The sequence below is a fragment of the Quercus suber genome, unplaced genomic scaffold (genome assembly GCF_002906115.3).
Source record: "Quercus suber isolate HL8 unplaced genomic scaffold, Cork oak 2.0 scaffold_422, whole genome shotgun sequence".
NCBI lineage: Eukaryota > Viridiplantae > Streptophyta > Magnoliopsida > Fagales > Fagaceae > Quercus > Quercus suber.
Window position 1 is genome coordinate 123545 of NW_027069873.1, and position 6525 is coordinate 130069.

Sequence of the window (6525 nt, forward strand, 5' to 3'; positions counted from 1 at the left end):
ATTAATACAGCTTAAAACATCATTGTAAGTCCAACTATTGCAATTATGAAAAGTCAGAGGGTGTTTGGTACATGCACTTAAAAATATATGTTTTATTGTTTGAAAATATGTGTGGAGAAATACGTGGTGAGTAAAAAAATTAATAAATACGAGTAATATTGTTTAAAATTAAAAACATGCGTTTAAGTTACCATACCAAATTGAGCCTCAGTTTTGTTGTGTTTAAAGATTTTAGAGTTAGTATTTACTAATTGCACAATTAAGCCGGTCTCTTATGGCCAATTAAGGATGTTCCATGTCCAAGTAATCCAAGCACCTAATTAATTAATGACTGCCTTTTGAATCAGCACAATGCGCTTCGCTTGTATCTGCCAAGCAGCTAACATGAATACAGGGAATGCTAACGGATACTTTTAGAATAATGATTAATAATCTATTAAAAAAAAGTTTTTATGGAAAAAGAAGAAAAAGTAATTAATATTTTGACAACTTTTTTCATTTTTCATAAAAATTGTATCATAATTTTCCTAAAATAAATTATTAACTATTGCCCAAAGAATACTCGTTAACATAATCCTATGAATAAAATCACTTTCTAATAGTATAATAGAACGCTTCAATATGTAGTTATAGAGCAATGCCATAAATACAGAAAGTTTATAACTCTTGTCACAATTTGCCACTTGTAGCAAAAATTATTAACCTTTTTTTTTATTTCTCTAGCATTTTTCGTAGTTATATATTGCACGTATTGATTTCCAAAACTTTAGTCCATTTAGATTGAAATGAAGAAATGAGTAGTATAAAGCAAAATAAATTTAGTTTAAAATTAATATATTTTTAGATAACTCTACACTGTTCCCTTCCGTTTTCCTTCATTCCACCTCCATCCAAACCGTTGTAATCCTCAACATTATAAAATGTATATTAAAATATAAAAAATCATATATTTTTATTATATATAAATTTTCCGACATTACGTCAACGATACACGTCATTTATACACGTAAAGCTTGACACAGTCACAACTAGCTTTCCCATTGTCGGTCATATCTATCTCCTAGGCTATCATAGACTAATCAACTTTACGATTAAATACCATTCCCCACTGCTTTTAAACTGCACATGTAGATGTAGGTGCATCTCTTCCGTTTCTTTGGAAAAGAATTATATTATATTATGTTTTAGGAATATATGTCATTTCTCTCGTAATAGTTAAGTTTTACAATTACGTGGGATTCAACTATTATTAGAGAGATGACATATACACCCGAAACATAATATATTATCTCTTCTTTGTGTCGATCTCAGTAATTTCAAGCTTGAACTGGTAAAATATTTTATTGTCAAATAAAAAAATTAATTAATTTCTTAATCTAATAATAAAAAATAATTATTAAAAAGTAAACGTCATAAAAAAATTGATTAGCATCTTAATTTGATAATAAAAAATAATCATTATAGATTAAATACAATAGATTTAAAATTTTGTTGTATATATATATTTTTTTCAATGGTGTTAAAGATGCTATATTTTCATAAACTTTTTGTGTCATTGTTGATATCATTTCTTCAATGAGATTAAAAATAGAGTTTTTAGACCCGGACCATTCATTGAACCGTAAAAAGGAGAGGTTCATGATTTTTGAGGTCAAACCGATGTCGAACTGTGATGGCTTTATAATTAATTTAATAATTAATTAAATCCTAAATATAGATATTAAATTTATAAAATTAGCAAAATTGACCAATATATCTATATATGTGAGAAAAAATTAATGATTTTCAAACATATACTTAATAATTAAATAAGAAAGTTAATAAAATAAAATAATAACCATGAAAACATTAAAATTTATGATTAATTTTTGAAGTAAAGTTGAATATCTTTGAAGGATTTTAATTATAATTAATGTTAAGTTGTTTTTATAAAAAAAAAATAAAAAAATAAAAAATAAAAAAATAATTGCTAAGGGGTTGGACCGCACGGTTCTTGCCACTGGTTCATGCGGTCCAACCCCGGTTTTAGGGGTTCACGGAATTGCCACATATACCCGGTTCTTTATACTTAGAAAACCAATTTTCATCCCGGTTCCTAGTTTTCACGGTCCGACCTCTCAGTCCGGTCCGGTTCTGAGAACTATGGTTAAAAATACTATATTTTTCATATACTTTTTACATAATTGTTGATATCATTGCAACATCATTATATCATTTTTATTAGATATCAATTACAATAAATAAGGTAGATTCAAAATTGTGAAAAATAGTATTCATAAACTTATAATATATATATATATTTGAGAAGAGGATTTGAACACATAGGTACGCTATATGAGTATTGGGGGATGAACAGGTGTCATTTGAATTAATTGTACTTTTTAAGAAGTTATTTTTTTGGTTAACAAGTAAGTATATTGTATACCAAGCTATATAAATGTAGACCTACAATTTCTTCCTCCCTTAACACGGATTAAGCCCACCAAAGTTCTCTACACAGAGGTTGCTTGCTGTCCCCTCTTATAAAACATGAAGGTAGGTAAATATCGTTAATTACAAAAAGCTCTAGAAAGCAGCAAAAGCTCTTGTATATATTTAGAATTATTAATTACAGTGTGTTTTTTATCTTATTGTGTAGCAAAAAATAGTTATCAAGGTGCAAATGACTAGCGACAAATGCAGAACCAAGGCCATGAAGATTGCCGCAAAAACATGTGGTTAGCATCAAACACTCCATAGTTCTTTTTGGCTTTTGTGAAACTATAGTTATGGTTTTGTTTACATGAGCTTATTTTCATTTTAAAACATAATGTACAGTTTTTCTTAAAGCATCATCAAATTTGTAATATACTTTAGAATAATAAACAAATAAATTGATGAAAATAAACTCTTCCAAACGCATAAACGCTCATTATTTATTCTATAGGTGTGATATCGGTGGCATTAGAAGGGTCGGATAAAGATCAGTTGGCAGTGATTGGTGAAGATGTTGACTCAGCCAAGTTGACCTGCTTGTTAGGGAAGAAGCTTTGCTATGCATCCATATTGAGCGTGGAGGAAATGAAGCCCGAAGAGAATGAAGATAAAGAATTGGATGATGAGAAGCAAGAGAGTCTGAATTGTACCGTTACACCAAGTTATCCACCATTTCCCAGGTTCTGTGAAGTGGTAGTCTATGATCGGAGTCCAAGCTCCTGCTCCATCATGTGACCGGCATTTTATTGATTATTGAAACCTAGATGCCATTTTTTTTTCTCTCTTTGTTTTTGCTAATTGTGTAGTGTATATTATGTTCATTCTATTACGTTAGAAATTGGGGTCGTGTTAGATTACAATTCTTGTTAGGTTGACCTTAATTAATTTTGTCAATTGGCTGAAAATAAATTAGTACTTCATTGGCATCATTCTATTGCGTTAGAAATTGAGGATTTTGATAAAGAATAGATAAACCCACATATTTTACTAAAAATTCAAAAGGTCAAGCTAATTAATTAATAGCCCATTTGCACCATCTTTAAGCTTATTCCTATGGCCAAGGAGGTTCCAAGTCTCCCATTCGAGCGAGGTAGATGAAAGCAGATCAGCTTCCACTACAAGATCATTCTCTCAATTACATCCAATATTTTAGCTTTGATGCATGGATTGCAAGTCAAGACTAATTTGTTAACCTCCAGTTAACACTTTTATTCATGGCGTCAAAGCCATAGCCTAAGCTAAAACTTAACCTAAGCCAAACATGTCTTCTAACTCATCATCTCTTACAACCAATACAGCTTCAAATTAAACAAATTCATTGCATCAAACATTATTGCTCATTCTCTCAAACATACCCAAGCTTGTATCAATATAGCTAAAGGTATACTCCTTGCTTGGCTCATCAATAACACCTTCAAAAGTCCTAAAATAAATGAGTGACAAGAGTTGCATAATCGTATAATCAATCCTACCCTAAAAGATATACGCTAAGTAATATAAGCACTTATAAAATCAACATCTAACTTTCTTTCCTTAACAATATCAATATGGCATAAAATTTACAAATTACAAAAAACTGTACTTCTCGGTTTTTAAATAAAAACATTTATGATTCAAATCTCCTCTACCCTATTTACCTTGTTGATGTAACTATCAAATTATATATTAAAAAAATGAAAAAAAGATTTTTAAAATGTTTTCTTTTTTGTTTGTTAAATAATTTAAATAGGTGAGAGGAGTCAATTAATGACTATTCAATATTCTATTTTTTGTTTCCTCATTTGCCTATAAACAAAATTTCTTTCTAAATTAATTTGAAGGAAACCTTTTAAACTTTTTATATATCTCATTTTATTAGATATTAATTTTGAAAAAAAACTTTATTCTTTATCGGTAACATTAGTTATTGAATAAAAAGTTAGATGGGATGTAGAATCTACCAAACAAAATGTCAGACTACTGCCCCCACATTCACCTACGCAACCAGGAAAGTAAAAGTAAGGCCCACGCGGCAGACTTCAAGTCAGAACTACTTTACATATAAAAGCTTCTTAAAAAAAGCATACCTTTTGTCTTTCCTACCAAGTTCTGAAACTTCACACGATATGCAAGAGGTCCATGAGATTAGGAGACTGATTAGCTTTCACATATGCAAGAGGTCCACTTTCCAATTAATCTTTCAATTCACGAGGACTCACACCCACTAGATGATACAAGATATTGTCCTGAATGAATCTATGGTTATGCAAGTAATGCTAAGACAGTGGTACTAAATAATTATATTGTTATTTTTAGCACAATTAATTACAAAAGTGGAGATGCAGCAGTGGAATTATAGTAAAAAAATTTGGTTTCTCAGCTATAGTGTATAACTAAAGATAGCTGTGCACGATAGCTCAAAGGTAAAAAAAAAATATATTATTTTATTTTGTGTTCACATTGATGGTTAGAATATATATATATATATATATATATATTTTTCTTTTCTTATCCTTCCCCATTTCTACCCGTTACTCCTCTCTTCTCTCAGTCGGTCCTCACACTCTTCATTTTTTCCTCTTGCAAGCTTCAATTCCTCTACTCACCGCTGATCCAAGCCCTTGCCCCGTGCCGACCCAGCCCTTGCCTAGAGCCGACAATGCCGATTGATCTCTTCGTTCTCCACCCCTCTCTACTATCTCATTTTTCCTCCTCTTTGTCTCCCAATCTTTCTCCATCTCAAACACCAAAACCCATGATCACCGGTACTGGGTTTTGATTTTGTCACTGTGATTGACAAAATGGCGTTGTCGCCATGACTGGGTTTTATGTTGATGGGTTCTATTTTTATTTTGATGAATGGGTTTTGATTTTGTTGATGGTTGATGAATGGTGGTTGGGTTTCTCTAGTTTCTCTGGTTTCGTGGTGGCTTTTGGCTAATTTGATGGCTGATGATGGGTTCTATTTTTATTTTGATGAATGAGTTTTGATTTTGTTGATAATGAATGGGGTTTGTTAATGGTTGATGAATGATGGTTGGGTTTCTTTGGTTTCGTGGGTTTCTCCGTTTCTATGTTGATGGTTGATGGTTGATTTGTGTAGTAGTTTTTGGCTAATTTGGATTTTTGGCAGTGGTTGTGGGTGGTTGTTCTTGGCTTGCTAGTTGTTGTTGGGTGGTTGTGGGTGGTTGTTCTTGGTTGTCAGTGGTTGTGGATTGTGCCTTTGATAGGTTTGTGGGTTTTTTTTAGTGGGATATATTATTTTATTATAGTAGATATATTATTTTATTGCGATGTTTATATTATTTTATTATGATGAAAGCTAAAATAGATCCACTGCTGCAGGATGTTTTGTAAATTAGTAGGTAAAATAGATAAAGTAGTTTTTTGTGGTGCCAAATATCTAAAAATATAGCTCCACTGCTGTGGATGCTCATGTTGACAAGTTGTTATTATTATTTATTTAGATTTATTACAAGCATCTTTAATTATTTATTATTAAAAACTTATCATCTTATCATTTATTAAAAAATTAATTTTTTTATTTAATTTCTTAAATTAAAAAATTTTTATTTTTTTTACTCTAGAGTTATTGATAGTCAGGCATTATCTAAAAACATATATTGATTGTGCTTTTTTTTTTTTTTAAATTACTTTTTTTACATGGTTTCTATATATATATATATATATATTAAATTTAGTTTTAGCCAAGAAGCATGTAGTTCAAGTTGTACCTCTTGATATTTTCCAACAAAAACGTAAAAAATTCAAATCCCCAACCCAGCTATTGAATTATCAAAACAAGAAAAAAAATTAGCTTTAATTTTTATTAGCTAACCTAGCTTGAAAATTGATACTGAATAGTGATGACAAATGTGTCAATCTTATTATTATTTTATGTAGGTTTTTGCGTACCTTAATTTTTTGTGAGGTTATAGTCATCTTAGATCTATTACAAAAATTGGATTACGGAAGATGATGCCAGAGCAGCCCTTGTTATTCAATCGTAAATTTGTGAAAATTACATAAATTAATAGCATAGACTCTAGGAAACATCCTATAATTGATTTG